The following is a 20,469-nucleotide window of genomic DNA, read 5'->3' as shown; positions in this document are numbered from 1 at the left end:
TTTGTTTCATTGCTTCTCCTTGTAATAGATTGTTTTAGCTTGCAGAAAATCTTTAGGCTCTCGTGGTGTTGTGTTTCTCAACTCCAACAATTGTTTCCAAGATTGGTACTCACTATTATGAAGGATATATTTTATGTTGTAACCATCCCATGTGCTGCATATATAAAAATAAATAAATAAAGAAATTTTGTAAAAGGTTTGGGACTTATTTTCTTAGTGATACTACACATATACAAATTTGGAAAGAAATTGAAAAGAGAATGATTTTGATTGAAAAATATTTAAGATAGGAAATTAAAATTTAGGTAATATGGAGTAAGAGTTTGCATATTAAACATCATCATCTCATTATTTTAGAGCACATGTATAATTTTCAAGAAATCTTCAAGATGTATGGGAGAAAGATGCAACATCACACAAGCACAAGGTCACAATCTGATATGCAGTTGGATATTACTACTTATGTTGGTATCAAAATTGTGGAGCATCATGATTGTAATTTCTCAAGGACAAGCAATTTTGGGAAGGGGAACTTATCATATTCCCTTTTTCCAAAAATAGAAGCTTACTAAAAATATTGTCCTCAATATCAAGAAACATTTATCAAGAAATAGTATGTCAAGTTTATATGACAATTTGAAGAAAAAAAACTATTAATTTAATATTTTTTTATTTTGATGCAAACCAAATTTATCAAACAAATAAATATTAAATTAATGTCCTATTTGGTGGCATTGATTTTTGGAAAGTTTCCTTGGAATCTTTTGCTAAGTTTGAATTTGTTTCCCTCTCAAAAGATATTTAATTTAAATATCTTTCCCCCTTTTTGGCATGAGGATATGGGGAAACTTCATTTGGATAGTTTGTTGGCTTTTAGTGTTAATTGGTAGTTTTGGTAACTCATGGGGGGTTTGCAGACACTTGGCAAAATAAAGTTTCCTTTTATTTGGAATTTATATTTTGACACCCATTTTGAATTGAATTTATATATATATATTGATAAATTGGGCTTTTGGAAATCATTCTTGTTGCAAATTTTATCAAATCTTATTATGCTTGTTTCTTCAGTCCCTAATAAACCAGTGGAGAAGGAGACTATAGAATGAGATGTTTAAAGGTTTCTAGCTGATCTAAAGATGAGAGTTAGAGGATAACTAGGTGGTCTAAGATGAAAGTCAAGGATTGCCATAAAATAATCTCGTTTATAAATTATTATTGTGCTTAAGGATTCATTAGTTTTAGTAGTTTCTTGAGTTTTGGCTTGTATGTGTTTCGAGAGCTGTTTTTAATGTTATATTGAGTATTTTGTGTTGCAGAAAGTTATTTGTGGTTTAATAACGTGGTATTGCTACTAATTTTTTGTATTTTATTTTATTCATGAATCAAATTAATTTGCTATATGTTTGGAAGGGTTTTATTTTCTTTTGTGCATTCTGTTGAAATTGATTGTGCACTACCAAAACCATATTTTTCTTTAAGATTTGAATGAATGTTGCATAAGTTTATTTGTTCTATAAAATCAACTTTTAATAGTAAATAAAGTGTATTCCTTTCTGAAAACCTGGTCAAATAATTGCATATCAATTGTGTGAAGTTGAATGCATTCTAATGTGTTTTATTCACTTAATTTCTTAGCAATGTTTGAAGCGATTTCAATTTTTTTGCAAAGATGTATTTTAAGGTTTTCAAATCACTTTTAAACTTATATAAATTGTTTAGAAGGGTTACTATGCCCATCTAAGGGGATACATTCATTTATGAAGAGGGATAGATGACTCAAGATGTGTGAGACACATGATTGTTCTATATCAATCGGGTTGTTTTAGAGAATACAACTGAAAACATATACATGAGGTGTCTTGAAAAAGGTTGAGTTGTGATACCCTTACCCCATCATATCATGATCTCCATAATAACACAATTTGTCAGCATGGATGGTTGAATCTTACATATGCACAGGGGCCTTGCACATTACATTAGAGAGATGGAGTAGTTTTAGATCGTGTACACTTGGGTTCAAAGAATGTTGGACCATACATACCATGACCTTAGGTGGTACTCAAATGAAAAGTACCATATTGTGATGAACTACATGCTCCTATGGGTGTGGGCCTTCAAGCACATCACATGCACATCATTGGTCAAGTATCACTAGTAGATCACTCTGGATGTTCCATGGGCCCATGCATACCCCTTGGTATGTGATTGGAGATTTGGAGACTTATTATTTTGGAGATAAATTATAGATAGGCTGAGGATCAAGGATGTGTTGGCAACAATATCCAAAGATGTTCACACAGAGCATTAATAGATTATAACTCTCTAGGATGTAGCATGACAAGCTCTTGGGCAATCACCATGAGCACATTGTTATACCATATTACTGGTACCATGTCACTCATCAATTTTGACAAGCTTAAAGGGTTCCCCCACTGGCACCGATGTACATGCACTCACATCAGATCATTGAAAGGATAGAGAAATAGCCCCATCCTATGACCAATGAGGTTGCACATAGTGATGTCAACAATTATAATGGTGAGTCGATCTTGGAGATTGATGATGTAGGGGTCACACCAAGTTTTTCATGTTGGTGCTTTCCCAAACAATACCCTTGAAGGGGATTCTAGTACTTAGGGGATAAATGCAAAGGAGAGTAGTGAGGAGGTTGTAGAGATTACACCTCTAGAGTTGGAGCAGAGACCGAAGAGGTAAAAAAGAGTATCTTTTCTTGTTTGATCTTGTCTAATCATGGCCATGCCACCGAGTCCCCAAATGATAGTACCTCCTTCAGCAATAGTGGTGGAACCAAGTGGAGTTGCACCACAAGATTTGTACTAGTAGCCTGAGGACCCAAGTACTAATTTAATTTGTGATTGCCATGATATAGATTAGTTTTCTTCAGTTTACATACATATATATTTATGATGATCACAATGTAGTACTAACATGTATCACCTCCTCTTATTTTGTAATGTTTACACAAGATTAGCTCAACTACTTTGGTCAAGTCATTGTAGAGATGGTACCAACTATGCAGACAGAGGGCCTAGTCATAGATGCATATAAGTCAAAATAGACATTTAAATGATACATATATCTATTTGAGCCTATGGAATGATTGAATTCAACATACAATGAGGGACTTGTTGAGGTAGTTTATGGGCCGCTATGGTTGAGCACTATGATAGGCTAGTGAGATCAAAATATTATAGAGTTGCATATTATACTTTTTGAGTGAGAGTAGGCAATAGAGATATTAGAAAGTGTTGAAAGGGCACATACAACTCTTTAGAGACAATTCAATAAGCTCAGGATTTGAGGCAATGCACAATAGTGCCTCCACTAATCTATAACATCCTTGTTTACAATAACTCATGGATAATCTACAAATAGTGAGGCAGAGGGATAATACCTAGAGAAACATGATAGCTACCCTAAGGGGGCCAGCCTTAAACCACACACATTAAGCAACATATTAAGCCTAAATAATGTTAGTCAACTCTCATTGTTTAACACTTTTAAGCCTAGAAGTGTATTCTTTGTGTGACCACACACCTTAAGTAACATATTAAACCTAGAAAATATCAGTCAATTTTGAGTGTTTAACACTTTTAAGACTAAAAATTTAAGCTTAGTGTGTGTGATGTAAGTCATTCCCCATAAGGGAGGATATTGTAGGATTGAGAGGAGAGTTGAAAATTCAATTTCTTGATCATAATGACATGTCTCAATATGCCAGCCACCTGCTCCTAATCTAGACCCACTAGCCTCGAGGCTCTAGGGTTCATATCCCTAATGTATAGATTATTGTATAGCATGTTTTATGTATAAAGACACATACATATATGAGATTTTTCTTCGATATGATTTGTGTTCACATGTATGTTTCCTTTTCATAGCTATCAACATATAGATATATTAGATGCTATGATAATTTAATTAAGCACATGTGGGAAAATATTCTTAATAAAATAATATGATGATCTAATTTTTCATAATTATGTAGAAGTGTAAATGAAAATGAACAAATAAAATATGCTAATTAATATAAGATATTCCATATAAAAGAAATTATCAATCGACTAATATAATTCATTACATGAGATATGATTGAAATACATTTCATAAAACAAAACACATTTATATATAATTCCTAAGTAAATAAATTTATTATGCATGCACACATCATAGCACAAAGGGGAAACAATGAGTCGATGAAGGAATGTTATGTAACATAATGAACTTTCTAGGAAGGGATAAGTATCATGCATATGCCACATAAGAACATTCTATGCATAGTATCAATGAAGGTGCATCATATTGACTGGTTCTTTCAAGTTCTTACCATCCATAGAAGATAGGTTGTAAGCACCATAATTATAAATTGAGGTGATTACATAAGGACCTAACCAATTAAAGATATATTTACCCTTTTGATGACGAGGATCATTTACATTTCTCTAGATCTCATAGAGAAAAAGATCACCTAGTTTAAAAGTGAGAGAAATAATATTTTGAAAGAAATCCTTGATAATCTTGCAAGTGCTCAATGGCCTTTAGTCAACAATCATCAATCAACCCTTTTAGGGAAACTCGCAAAGTTGGAATCTCCAAATCTAAATGTGTAATAGTATTAACACCACAAAAAGTTTAGATGGAGTTGTATCGGTTGTATGAACACTTGTTTGATAAACCTATAATGCATAAGTTAATTGAGTATGACAATGTTTACTGAGTTTGTTAATTATTTTCCAAATGGCTCGTTCAATAGTTTTATTAGATGATAAGGTTTGGTAATTAGATTAAGGAAAGTAGGGTGTAGAAAATTGATGTTAAATATGAAATTTATTAAAGAATTACTTCTCTTGTTCTTAAATGAGGCTCAATTATCAAAAACAAGGGTAGATTGAAAGAAAAAAATGAGAAATAATGTTGTTTAAAAGAAAGCTATAGATTGCTTCAACATTAGTAGATTGAAGTGAAACAAATTCCACCCATTTTGTAAAATAATTGGTATTTATTATGATAATAATAGGCCATTTAAGAGGAAGGGGGAGATATCTTTCTGATAATATCCAAGACCCATGTTGCAAATGTCTAAAGAGAGGTCTCAATATGGAGTTCCTTTGCAAGAGATCAAATGAGATTTCTATGCTACTAACATTGAGGGCATATTTTGATAAAGGAAAAGCAGTTTTGCTTCATTGATTACCAATATTACCCCATTGTATCAATTTATGTATTAAGGATTTACCACCAAAGTGTCTACCCCCTAAAGCCTTAATGGGTTTCTTGAAGGGCAAGGGGTATTTTACCCTTAGTAAGAAATTGAAGAAGATGATCATTTTAAGATTACGATAAACAAAATTAGATAAAATTGTTAGCACCAATCAAAAAGGAAAATTGAGAGGGGGGGTTGGGGTGAATCAGTCTTCACTGGATCACAGCAAATTAAACTTCAAAACATAAACTGGTATATTATAGCAATAACAGATAAGCAAATTAAAAGCACAACACATAACACTAAGATCTTTGACGTGGATATCCTGGTTAAGGGAAAAACCATGGTGGGAATCTACCCATAGTAAGATGATACTCTATAGTAGTATGTGAAAATATTACAATGGGGAATGCACATGCATTTAGGCACACTACCTATAGCTCACTGCTTAAAAGATATATGCCCAAAAGGCTACAACCCTTAGGGAAGTCTCACTGGCTTACAATATGATTTAGACTACAATTCAGAAGGAATGAACTGCAATGATAGCATCTGTAAATGCTTGATGACAGTTCTGGTTAAGCACAATTGTCTGCTCTGCAACACTAATCTCACCTCAACACTTCAATAAATGACAACACTCTTGTTCATACAATCACCTCTCTCTAATAATGTGAAAATAATACTGACACCTAAATTACATAAGCATCTCACCTATATATACAAATCATCAACCTTGATAACAAGGTTGGCTAAACCCTCAACTCACAATTACAAAAATTATATTGCATGATACAAAGATTGACCACCAGACTAATATTATGATTTACATTACATAGCATGGACCTAATTGAAATTCCCAAATGATTATATCCACCAGAAATCTTGCCAAGATCAACTGCAACATGCTACACCACCAGAAATGCTGCATAACACAAAAATCATCACTGGTTCATAGAAATCACCACAACTCACACAATGATCAATGAAAATTGCCAAAACAAATAAGAGACAACTAGGAAACACCAGCAAGAACGTTAGAATCATCTGGAACAGTTACACCAACACCTCTTTTCAAATCTTCATCGGTCAACATCTCAAAGCTCAAGAACACAACCAATCAGCAACTGTCACAAGGAAAGATAACTTGTAGAGCACCAAATCATGAACCATCAGAAATGAAGATACACAAGATCATCCCAAACAATAATCCAAATCTCAACACAAGATATGATCACACTAAAATATACCTGAGGAAATACCGGATTCTACAAAACAGTGATCAACAAAACCAAACTATAAAACTAGATAAAAAAATCTTCCCAAACTCAGCGGAATAGACCATAGGAATATGTTGACATAAATGAAAACAACATATCCTAGCAGTAGCAATGATAAACCAAATCCAACAATCTCCTCCTTTGGCATTGATGACAACATATGAATGTGAAAAATAGTCAATGCAAAGAAAGAAGATATCACCAACAAACTCCCCCCTAAGATCAAGATAGATAAAGCATTTTTTCACATGATCTCTCTCCCCCTTTGACACCAATGCCAAAGATCTCCAAAACAAAAAATCAAACTCTCAATACGGAATCATGAATCTCTCTCCTTAGGATACACAACCTTGTCATCTCCAAATCTAACTATTCCACCATCATACCTTTCCATGCTTACAAATTTGCTTTTGTTACCAGTCATTTGATGTGAACAATTGCTATCAATCACCCATACACCCTTTTCTTTTACCTTTGCAACCAAAGGTTTTTCCTCAACAGAATAGCTAGTGGAGTCAATAGGCATAGGTCTATCCTCTTTAATGGTAATAAACACAAATTCATCTCCTTCTAATTCATCATCTGTAGCACCTTCATTTGCAACATAATAATAGTTCTTCTAGTTCTTAAACTTCTAGTTAAACTTATAAGGCTTATCATACATTTTATGCTTCTCATATCTATCATTCCTATCATGATTATCAAACTTATCATGTCTATCATACTTAGCCATTCTCTCTAGGAATCTTGAAGCAAAATGTCCTGTCTTATTACAAGAAAAACATTTCAAGGTAAACTTTCCATCATACTTACCGACACCTTTAGGCAATCTCCGGGCAATTAGTGCTTCAAGCTCATTAAGCTCTCTTTCTTTCTTTGCTATCTCTCTTCTTTCTCTTTTATATCTGGATATCCTACACTCATTAGGATCACATTTCTTCTTATCAGATACCAATCCTAATGCTTTGAATGTTGTCTCAGACTTTCCATGTGATTCTCCAAATTCGCTCAGCTCAAATACAATAGGTTTTCCAACTAACACATCTCTTGTCATTGTAGTTACACTTTGGATCTCATCAATAGCGGTAACCTTATGTTTATAAGAAAGAGGCAAAGATCTCAACACCTTAGCAACAATCTCATCTTCTTCAATCTTTCCACCAGCAAATTTGATACCAAGTAAATTCTCATTCACCTTATCCATGTATGAATGTATGTTATTATTATCTCCCATCTTCAATGTCTCATACTTTCCTTTTAAATTCTATAACTTAGCAATTTTCACTTGAATATCACCTTCATACATGATTTTAAGCTTCACCCAGATCTCATGTGTGATCTGAAGTTCCATAGAATTTATCATTTTAGAATCAGTTAGGGCACTAATCAATGCTTCCTTCACTTTGATATTATATTCAACTTCCTTAACATCATCAGGAGTGGATGGTCCATTCTAAGGAACAACATAGGCATTCTTAGTAATCTTCTAATAATCTTCTCCAACACATTTCAAATTCAAATCCATCTGTCTCTTCCACATAGTATAGTTGCTTCCATCAAACCTCAGGTTGTCCTTCTTGAAAATAATACCTTAAGCTACCATCCCAGATCTCCTCAAGCAATTAAGATTCTATCGAAGAATATAGCTCTGATACCAATTGTTAGTAGCAATCAAGAAGGAAGACAAAGAGGGGGAGGGGTGAATCAGTATTCATTGGATCACAACAAATGAAACTTCAAAACATAAACTAATAGACTGTAGCAATAATGTTGGACACAAAGGATCACTGAGAGGGGGGGTGAATCAGTGATTTAACATTTTTCTCTTCAAAATGGATATACTGGTTTTCTAAGGGACAAATAGAGTGCTGATCGATAAGCCAAACTATGCAAACAAAGTGTGTGAAAGGATTTTCTATAACATCAAAATGACTCATACACAAGAATGTATCACATAAAAAGCGATATACGAGGAAAACCCAATGTGGGAAAAACCTCGATGAGAATAGTTGTTGGAGATCTTCTACTCCAATCCAGCCTCACAATAAAACTAATCTGATTATAATTTTAGGGCACCAACCCAAGGAGCACCAACCCCTAAACAATTTATAGGATACAACCTAAAGGAGCTACAACCTCTACACTAAGCACCTACTTAGTGAAGACAATATGATTATTCAACTACAAAAGTAAATTCCTTGTTGCAAATGAAGTTTTGCAACCCTTCAATACTCTGCTCTACCAGTTTCAATCTTACCGGTGTGTGAAATTTTTTAACACACTGTGATACTGCCTTTATGGTGGTCCTTACTGGATTCACTTCACACCTGCTCACACTTTGTCAAGTTCTGTCTCTGTCGGTTGGCTCTCTGTCGGTTCACACACCTTACTGGTTTTTACTTCTACACACAATCACTTTAGATTTTTTGTTTACCACTCAAAACAATCTTTTCTATCTCTCTTTCATTCACAAGCATAATCACAAATCATTCTACAATAACATTCTCATTGATTTAGACTTGTATATTTAAATACAAGTTTTCCTGCCAAAAACAAATTCAAACTTTAGGCAGGGTGAACTCACAAAGCTGGTTCCCATTTTTTGGTACGTCCTGATTTTTGTTGAAATCATACATTTTTTAGAAAATATAATGATTTAAGCTTTAAGAGGTCCCATTTTAAGTAATTAATTGAAGAGAGTTAAATCAAAGGCTCTTAGATCAAAATTTCTTGGATAGAACCTCTCTACTTCTAAATCATACTTGCAATGGAGTCTCCTTTGCATCTATCAAATGCTGATAAAAAACCAATTTTACATTAGCTTTTGGGAGGTCAAATTAATTCATTTAAAAGTTTTTTTTTTAAAAGTATTTAGTCCTTATTATAAGCTTTCCAAATAGTATAACTTTTAGTAAATTTAATTTCATTAATATATTTTTATTTCATTTCTTATGAATGTAGGTTTTTCACCGAACATGAACTTCTTTGTTCAATGCATTGGGAAAAATAGTAAACTAATTCAAAAAAATTCTGAAAAATATCTATGCACTGGGTATTGATGTTTTCTTTCTATCAAAAAAAATAAAATGGAATTTTGATATATATAGAACAAGTTATGTGTTCAAACGTACACCTATATCTAAATTATAATTAGTCAAACTTCAAAACTTAATAAAATGAAAAATATTCAACATATCACTATAAAACCAACTGCATGCCCTAGGTATTGATGTTACAAACCAAAATTCAAAAGAATTAAGTTTTTATCATTTATAGAAAAAAAATTATGCATTTCGGGATACACATCACTCTTAAAAAATGTTGTTTGCTGTAAAAAATTACTTTTTGAGGTAGATGGAAAAATCAATAAAATTTTATTCAAACAAATTTGAAAAAAATATATTTAGAATCTACAAACAAAATGTTAAAAATCACTAGTTTATATCATCTTCAAATTCTTAACGGTTTAAAAGTTATAGGTGTCGGAAAGTGAAGTTTTTTTTCAAAATATTCATATAAGTGTCAAAGTTGGTCAAAAAGTGGGAACCAGTATTGTGAGTTCACCCGGCGGTTAGGGTTTCTTTCCTTCAACCAAATATGCATCAAATATTGTTTGATCTATCTTGGATCATTTACCTATTACAGGGAGATGCATTTGTACACATTTTCATTCATTCAATGCATGTTTTCTAAGAATAGTAAACTTTATCCTGCTTTACGGCCTTGATCTTGGTCGACCTCATTTCATCCAACTATTTCTAACTGGAGGTCAATCTACAATCAGATTTTGTGCCCCAGTCACCATGCCAACAACTACCTGATCATTATCTATTGTCCATTCTTCCTCGAACCACAACAGTCAGATAATATCCCGTGATTTTTGGATTTATCATTTATTGACCACTAACTACATGGGTAGCCATGTCGATGAACATTTTATCAACCTTTGCATGTTTGCCACCTCAGCTCCCCATGTCACACATCAACATACATTTAACTCATCGATAGAGAGTCAGTTCAACCATGAACATCTTTGTCGGTACAAACCCTTCTATTAGTACAAACCTTTACCAGTATGCCTAAGACACAGGGCAACCACTGTTACCAGCATCACATCATACTAACAGTTCATATTGTCTTCTAGTATGTCTTCATGCCATTCGTTTAGTTCAACTCACTAGGTGTTGTTGTGATTCATCAACATTTCATCTCTTCATCACAAACAAACAACCAGCTATCATACCAGTTTATGCCTTACCGGTAAATACTCAGACATTCCAACTTACTCATGCATCTCACCTCATATTAGTGGTATCATTTGTCAACACAAAATCACACTTCTCTTCTTTATGTCGGTTCAATCTTCTTCATACCGAGTTGACACACACTACCAGTAGCCTGCAATATCGATTGACATTAATGACAACTCAATGCCAACAATCTCCCCCTTTGGCATTGATGTCAACACTTTCTGTTCCGATTTCTCTTCACCTTTGACAACAACGGAAAAGGGAACCTTAGTCTGACACCAAACATACTATCAAAGTCTAACCATAATCTCTCCCTTGTCTTTAACCGATAGGACATATTCTCCCCCTATGTCCAGCTTCATGATTCAAGAGTCATAAGATAGTAACCATTGTTGACTCCCCCTAAACTATACATCTCCCTACACATTTAAGTGTTTTCGGATGGTGGTACAACTCCCATCTTTTGTCTCAAGTACTCAAATGAGCCCAAGGGAAGTGGCTTGGTAAATATGTCAACAATTTTCTCACTAGTTGGAACATATTCTACTATGACCTCCTTGTTTGCTACCTTCTCCCTCAAGAAGTGATACTTGATTGCAATTTGTTTTGTTCTTGAGTGCATTATGGGATTCTTGGAGATGTTGATTGCACTTGAGTTATCACACTGGATTGGAATAGGTTTCAGTATCTCCACCTGAATGTTATTTAGATTCTATTTCATCCACAATACCTGTGAACAACATGTAGCAACTATTATATACTCTGCCTCAGCAGTAGATAATGACACTGAATCTTGCTTCTTGTTGTGCCATGATACTAACCGGTCTCCTAAGTAGAAGGAACCTCCACTTGTACTCTTTTGGTCATCAATACTTCTTGTCCATTCTGCATCAGTATAAGCTTACAAAGAAAAGCCTCCTCTCTTTGGATGCCACAAACCATAACTGATAGTTCCTTGTAGACACCTGAAGATTCTCCTGACTACATTTAAGTGAGACTGTTTAGGATCAGCTTGGAATCTTGCAACCATGCAAACAACTTGTATAATATCTGGTCTAGATTCTATTAGATATAATAGACTACCAATCATAGACCTATACAGTATCTGCTCTACTTTTGATGACTCATCTAGTTTTCTCAATTTACAACCAGTAACCATGGGAGTACTTACTGATTTGCTATCCTCCATTTGAAATTTCTTCAACATGTCTTTAACATACATGGTTTGTGAGATGAAAATTCGTTTCTCCTGCTGTAAGATCTGCAAACCAAGAGAATAGGACAATTCACCCAGCATGGACATCTCAAATTTTGTCTTCATCTGATCTACAAATTCTTCGCACATGATGTCCTTGTCTCCACCAAAGGTAATATCATCCACATATATGACAACTATAATCATGTGATCTCCATTTACCTTGGCATACAAGTTATTGTCTGCATTTCCTTTCCAGAATCCTTGCTCCTTCAAGTATTTTTCTAACTAGGAATACCACGCTCTGGGAGCGTACTTCAAACCATACAAGGCTTTCTTCAACTGGCATACAAAACTCTCATCGTTATGTAAAAGATAACCCTCTGGTTGTTCCATATACACCTCTTCTTTAAGGTTACCATTCAAAAATGTAGATTTGACATCCATTTTGTAGAACTTATAACCTTTATAGGCAGAGAAAGCTAAAAACATTCTTATTGCTTCTAACCTAGCAACCGGTGCAAAGGTTTCTTCAAAGTCAATACCTTCCACTTTAGCATACCCTTTGAAAACTAACCTTTCTTTATGTTAGATCAACTTTCCTTCTTCAGTCATCTTGTTCCAGTAGACCCACTTGGTACCTATGACATTCTTGTCTATTGGTCTAGGGACAAGTTCCCAAGTTTGGTTTTTCTCAATTTGTTTAAGCTCTTCATCCATGGCATCTACCCACTTCTCACTTTTGCTAGCTTCATCAAAAATTATGGGCTCAAGTTTTGTCATGAGGCAAAAATTTACGTTCTCATCATTCTGGGCTAGTCTCCTTCTGGTCTGCACACCTTCATTTTTATCTCCTATGATCTGTTCTTTTGGATGGTTCTTCTACACATACCGGTTGGAGTTATTTCTTGTTGCTTCTTCTACTAGTCCATTATCGGGTTGATCTTCGTGCTCATCATCTGAAACATCAATATAGGGTGTCGGTGTAGATTATTTCTTATGTAGGTCTTCATCTATTATCACATTTATGCTATCAACCATTTTTCTCAATTTCTTGTTGTAGCATTTGTAGGCTTTACTATTGGTTGTGTAACCCAAGAAGATTCCTTCATCACTCCAGGAATTAAAACTTCTTAATCCATCAACATATCTTTTGATGAAACACTTACTTCCAAACACTCAAAAATGCTTGAGTGATGGTTTCCATTCATACCATAACTCATACAGAGTCATTCTACTGTTCACTCTTAGCTTTACCCAGTTTAATGTGTAGACAACAATATGAACTGCTTCCTTCCAGTATGTATCTGGTATGCTGGCCTCATTCAATATTGTTCTAGCCATTTCCTTCATTATCCTATTCTTCCTTTCTGCCACACCATTTTGTTGTGGTGTTCTTGCTGTTGAATATTGTCTCTGGATTTCATGTTTCTCACAGTAGTCAATAAACTCATTTTAAGAATATTCTCCACCCCGGTCAGATCTTAGGCATTTTAACCAGTGCCCACTATCATTTTCTACCATCCTTATGAAGATCTGAAATCTTTCAAATGCCTTTTATTTTTCATGCAAAAATATCACCCAAGTCATCCTTGAGTAGTCATCAATGAATAACATGAAGTATCTCTCACTGGATAGAGCCCTTGTCCTTGTTAGTCCACACAAATCTGTATGTACTAACTCCAGAGGTCTTGAGGTATTTTACTCTTTTATTTTGCAACTCACTTTTGATGAATAATGATGAATAGTAAATACTCAATAGATATTGAGAGGGGGATGAATCAGTATAGACAAAAACTTCTTTAACAACTTTAAACATCAAAGACTGCACTAAATGGTGAACAACATCACCGATCTAAATCAAGGCAATCCCGGTAAAACACAGTGACTGTAAAAGTCATAAACTGGTAACACTTAGATCTTCACAAAACCTAATATCTCATTTCCACTTCACCCATATGCTCAAACAAGTAATACATCAGAAATATAATGACCATTGCATACACATAAAAATGGCTATGAGCAATTAAATAAATATTTAATATTTATTTAATGATTTTTCTTCTATTAAATAATTAATTTGAAAAGATTAATTTATTTAATTCATTTTCATGTCTTTCTATTAATTGATATTTTATTAATTAATTCATCTATTCTATTCTTCTAATTAATTAAGTATCTAATATTTAATTATCCTTTTAACCAAGTCAATTAAATATATAATATTTAATTATCTCCTTCAATCAATTAAATATCTAATATTTAATAGTTATTCTCCTATCCTATAGTCTCAAATATTAAATAATTTCTAAATTATTTAAATCCCTTATCCAACACACCCTCCATCTCCACTTCATCTTCCCTTTGCCAACTCATCGAACATGTGGCTAAGGAAATTAATATTTCTTAAATACTAATTCATCATTTATCTCCAACCACCAAAATTAATGAATATTGTGTACGTACACATATTTCATAACCATCTTCTATATTCTCTCCAACACCCCCTACCTCTTAGGAAGGACTTGAGTCCACTTATCCTATCATGCCTAAATTTCCTCCAACCATCCCTAGATTCTCTCAGTTAGCAACCCAGTCAAGGTGAGATGAGTGACACTTGTCTTCTCCTTCCCCCTTTCTCTCAACCTCCACTTTTTCTCACAACCATCCAAATTTGCAGATCTGATTAGGACCATTGATCTAAGCCATATCATCTAATCCTCTCAAGGTCTATAAAATCAAGAGCTTTAGCTAAGAGAGAGTTAGAATTCAAGAAATCAAGAGACTTCAAGTGCATTTGCAAGCTAATCATATGCATCTATGAGTTTTAATTTTGAAGCAAATAGTAATAGCACAATCATATAGCAATTAGCATTTTAGTATAATCATTTTAGCATAATCATGTAGTATTGCATATCATAGAATTAGTTAACTACAAGTTATCAGTCCATTCTTCATATGCCATCTTGGAAGCCATCAGTGCATTGTCTGAGAGCACACCATTTGCAACTAGGAACAGTGGAGTTAGGATACAATGAGACATAAGCCATGAAGGTAATATTAGTATTTTATTTTATATATACTTCATGCAGTTTCATTGGTTGAGTTTGGATTTCCTGTAGTATTTCCATTTGTATTTTGTGAAACTAACTTATTACAGGTAACATTCTGAGGATGAAATTCAAGTCGACACAACCACTGGATCAACTTGCATTACTGCTTAATAGAAAACGCTAAAACATCACATGAAAAAGCATCACACATGGCACACTTATTTTTCACATGGAAACCCAACTGGGAAAAACCACGGTGGGGATGAATACCCACAAGTTGTTCTTGAACTGTTCTGAAGTTTGCTCTATTAGGAGCCTAGCCTGGTTAAAGACTTTACAAAAGGTTCTGCTAGGAACCAATCCTACTAGGGATCACTCGATTAAGGGATGGCTAAATACCTGGTTAAAGGTTAAAACCCTGTTAAAGGTTACCTCGCAAGTGGATTTGAAGAACTCAATGATTTTGAGTCACCCTATTAAAGGATTTACAAAAAGCCTGTTAAAGCTACTCGATAAAGGGATTTTCCAACTGCTAAAATGGTTAGAAGTCAACAGGTAATACACTAATCTGATAACAACACTTAATGCCAAGGCAGATCCACTTCAGTTCCTTTACTACTGCAATCACAATCTGCAAATCTCTACTCAATGCTCCCATCCGACAAGAATCAAGTATCTCTTCACTTGGATACACACGTAACATTTTCCAACCACTTCAAATGAAAACCATCATCGACCTTATAGACAACAATTAGGTCGGTAGCCAAAACCTAAAACCCTAAGCATCTAGGTTAACAATATAGTCGGTCCAATCCTAACCATTCAAACACATTACATAGAGTAAAACAGTCTTGAACAAATCTTAAGATATTCTACATCGTTTGTTCTTTGTCGCTTTTGGAAGCTGATAACCGATCACACACTCTCCACCATTTACTAAGATTTTGCTCATTCCTGAGGTGGATAGAATCAATCTTCTTCATGCAAGATCCTCAATAAGATCCTTCATGCACACAAGGTTGACATGGCAACATGATCTAATCTTCATATCACACAGACTTGGAATGCATCAACCAGAATCCCTGAAGCTGAGACTACCAACCGGTGGTCATATCAAATGAAACCCTGATACAATCTTTGCATATATCGGCTCACATTCCAGCATACCGGTTCACCTTTTCGCATATACCAGTTCACCACTTTGCATATACCAGTTCACTTGCCATTTTGCTTACTTCAATATACTAACATCAATGACAACGTAAAATATCATCATGTCATCAAACTCTGCACATATGCCAACAATCTCCCCCTTTGGCATTGATGGAAATACACAAAGATATCTCAACATCATATTCCATATAATATGTCTTCAATACTGTAGATATCTTCTCTGCTTCACATCTTCTCCCTCCTTGACAACAATGCCAAAGTGGAGGCACAAACATCCATGATCTACTATGTTGCTCCCCCTGAGGAGTAGCATCCTTCAACACACCAATCTTGAAAAGATTTGACAATGCAATACCTGACTGATGTGGAGCACAAACCTTTAGTTCACCTCTTAAATAGGAAAATGTAGCCTTCGGTAGAGGCTTGGTGAAAATATCTGCTAACTGCTCCTTACCGGAAACATGCTCCAATACAACCTCTTTGTTCTGAACTTTCTCCCTCAAGAAATGATACTTGAGCTCAAAGTGCTTGATTCTAGCATGCAATACTAGATTCTTAGAAATATTAATTGCACTTGTATTATCACAAAATATAGTCACCGGTTTAGATATAGGGACTTTTAAACCACTTAATACATGCTTCATCCAAATTGTCTAAGTACAGTTCATAAATGTTGTTGCATACTCTGCTTCTATTGTAGACTGAGAGATACAACTCTATTTCTTTCTCATCCATGAGACTATTCTACCACCAAGAAAGAATGCATCACCAGTTGTGCTCTTTTAGTCATCCACATTACCTGCCTAATCGGCATCAATAAAAACTTTGATATTGAAATAATTATTGTATGGATACCACAATCCATAATCTATAGTTCCCTTCAAATATCTAAGAATCTGCTTGACTACTACCAAGTGGGATTCTCTTGGACTTTTCTAAAAACGTGCAGCAATGGCCACTGCATGTGCTATATCCGATCTGTTGTGTACTACATAGTGTAGCTTACCAATCATTGATCAGTATTCCTTCTCATTCACCAACGCTGAGTCATCTTCTTTTGACAATTTACAACCGGTCATCATTAGTGTACCAATTAATTTGTTGTCTTCCATGCCAAAGGTCTTCAACACCTCTTTGACATACTTGGACTGAGTGATAAAGATACCATCTTTCATTTGTTGAATTTGTAGTCTAATGAAGAACTTAATCTCTCTGATTACTGACATCTCAAATTCCTTCTTCATCTCATCTGCAAACGCATGGCTCATCTTGTCATTTCCACCAAAAATTATGTCCTCAACAAACACTTCATAGATGAGAATCTAATCTCCTTCTGACTTCAGATAGATATTATTGTCTTCACTTGTTCTTTTAAATCCAATCTTCACAAGATGGGAGTGTAAACGTGCATACCATGCTCTAGGTGCTTGCTTCAAACCATACAAGGCTTTATGTAGCCTACACACCATATCACTGTCTTCTGATAGGGCAAACCCATCTGGTTGCTCTATATACACTTCCTCTTCAAGTATTCCATTCAGGAATGCAAATTTTACATCCATCTGATACACTTTGAATCCCTTGAAGGCTAAAAATGCAAGAATCATTTGAACTCCTTCCAATCTAGCTACTGGAGCAAAGGTTTCTCCATAGTCTTCTCCTTCTTCTTGAGCATATCCCTTACATACCAATCTTGCTTGGTTTCTTACCACTATGCCATCTTCATTCAACTTGTTTCTAAAAACCCATTTGGTACCAATAATATTTTTGTGCTTAGGTTTGGGTACCAAATACCATGTACCATTCTTTTCTATTTGGTCAAGTTCCTCTTCCATAGCCTTAATCTAGTCTTCATCCTTGTGTGCCTCTTTAAATGTTTTGGGCTCAAATTTAGAAATCATGCAAGAATTTTCTCTGACCTTTCTTCTTGTAAGAATTTCTGCATCCTTATCTACTATGATCTACTTTGGATCATGATGCAACTTTACATACCTAGGAATGATCTTGGTTGATTCCTCTTCATCCTCATCTTCATCTTCATCTACATCAACATCTACTGGTGTAGGAGCACTCTTACTTGTACTTGGTTGTTTTGCAACCGATTCCTAGAAGGTTACAACTAGTTCATCTACCGCTCACTCACTACCAGTTTCCTTAGGTTTCTCAGAGGTTTCATCAACTCTAACATTGATACTTTCAACAATTCTCTAAGTCCTATTGTTAAAACACTTGAGAGATTTTCTCTTAGTGGAATATCCTACGAATATTCCCTCGTCACATTTTGCATCAAACTTGCTATGGTATTCACTTCTCTTGATATAACACTTGCTACCAAACACTCTAAAGTAGCTTACTACAGGAGTCTTACCAGTCCAATACTCATAAGGATTTTTATCCTTACCTTTCTTGATGAGTACCCAGTTCATAGTGTAGACTGCAGTGCTCACCGCTTCTCTCCAAAAGGTGTGAGCAACCTTCCCTTGAATCAACATCGTTCTGGCTGCTTCAACTATATTCTGGTTGTTCCTTTCTGCTAGACCATTCTACTGTGGAATCTAGGGGGTAGATAGTTGCCTCTTGATGTCGTTCTCTTCATAGTATTTATTGAATTCTCCAGAAGTGAACTCTCCTCCTTGGTCGGTTCTAAGACATTTAATCCTCTTACCGCTCTCCTTTTCAACTAGTGCTCTGAACGCTTTAAACTTTCCAAAAGCTTCAGACTTGTCTTTCAAGAATGTGACCCACATCTTTCTTGAGAAATCATCAGTGAGAATCATAAAGTACCTGTCTCCCTGAACACTCCTAGTTTTCATAGGACCACACAAATCAGTATGTACAAGACCAAGTAAATTATCTATTGTGAAAGGTTTACCATTGAAGGTTGAGGAAGACATTTTCCCCAGTTGACATTCTCTGGACAAAGGATTCTCTGGTTTGTTTAGCACAAGCAATCCTCTAACTGCCTTGATCTTACTAGCCCTCACAATATTATCAAAACTCGCATGGCAGAGTCTCCTATGCCATATCCAACTATCATCAAACTTAGCCATTAGACATTGACTGATATTTGTATTTAGCTGAAATAAGTTACCTTTGGTTTGCATACCGGTGGCCATCAGTTCACCACTCTTTCCTTTTATTTTGCACACTCCATCTTTGAATTCTAGAGTGAGTCCTTTATCATTTAGCTGGGCAACACTCAAAAGGTTATGCCTAAAACCTTCTACCCAATACACATTATCAGCACTGCTTTTTCCATTTAAAGAGATGGACCCTTTGCCTTTTACCATACATGGTGCATCATTACCAAATCAGACTACACCTCCATCATACTCTTCCAAAGATATAAACTTTCTCCGGTCACCAGTCATGTTGTGAGAAAAATCACTGTCAATAATCCACTCATTAGAATTATCAAAGTAGGAGACAAGAGCCTTCTTGTCTGACACATCTTCCTTAACAGCTACAAATACTATGTCTTCACTTTCTTCATCTTCTGATCCATCATCAGTGACACCTTCATCAACTGCAACAAGACAGTTTCTCCTATTTCCTCCTTTGAACTTTTAAAACTTCTTTGGTTTGTCCTTATTATCACTATTGGGATAGTTTATAACAATGTGCCCTATCCTATTACAAGAAAAAAATTTCAAAGGGAGCTTACCTCTGTATTTTCCAGTTCCCTTTAGAAGTCTCTTGGCTAGAAGAGCTTCAAACTCCATCAAGATCTCCTCATCATCCATATCTCTACTTTGTCTAGGCTCACAACTAGTACTAGCTTCTTTACCCTTTCTAGATAGTGCAGCAGATGCTCTAAAGGCTGAATCAGTCTTTTGAACACTACCATCATAACTGTTTAGCTCATATGCAGTCAACTTAGCAATAATAGAATCAAGGGATACCTTTGTCTTGTCAATAGATCTCAACTCCTGAATAGCGGCAACCCTTAATGCATAGACCGGTAATAAGGTTCTCAACACTTTTCTAACAATGCTGGAGTCATCCATTGTACCTCCTGCACTCTTGATGTCTCCAACAACAGTTTTAATCCTTATCCCATATTGTTGAATGGTCTCTCCGTCAACCATCCTCATGTCTTCAAACTTTCCTCTAAGGCTTTCTTCCTTACCTTGCTTCACATGCTCATCACCACCATAGATAGACTCCAAAGTATCCCATACATCTTTGGAATTTTCTTTATCCTGAACATCTATAAACTCAATATCAGATAGACTGCTGATAAGAGCTTCCATGACTTGCCCATTCTCCTAAATTTCCCTTCTTTGATCATCGG

Source organism: Cryptomeria japonica, chromosome 11 (assembly GCF_030272615.1).
Source record: "Cryptomeria japonica chromosome 11, Sugi_1.0, whole genome shotgun sequence".
NCBI classification, from domain to species: domain Eukaryota; kingdom Viridiplantae; phylum Streptophyta; class Pinopsida; order Cupressales; family Cupressaceae; genus Cryptomeria; species Cryptomeria japonica.
Note: the sequence above shows the minus strand (reverse complement) of the source record.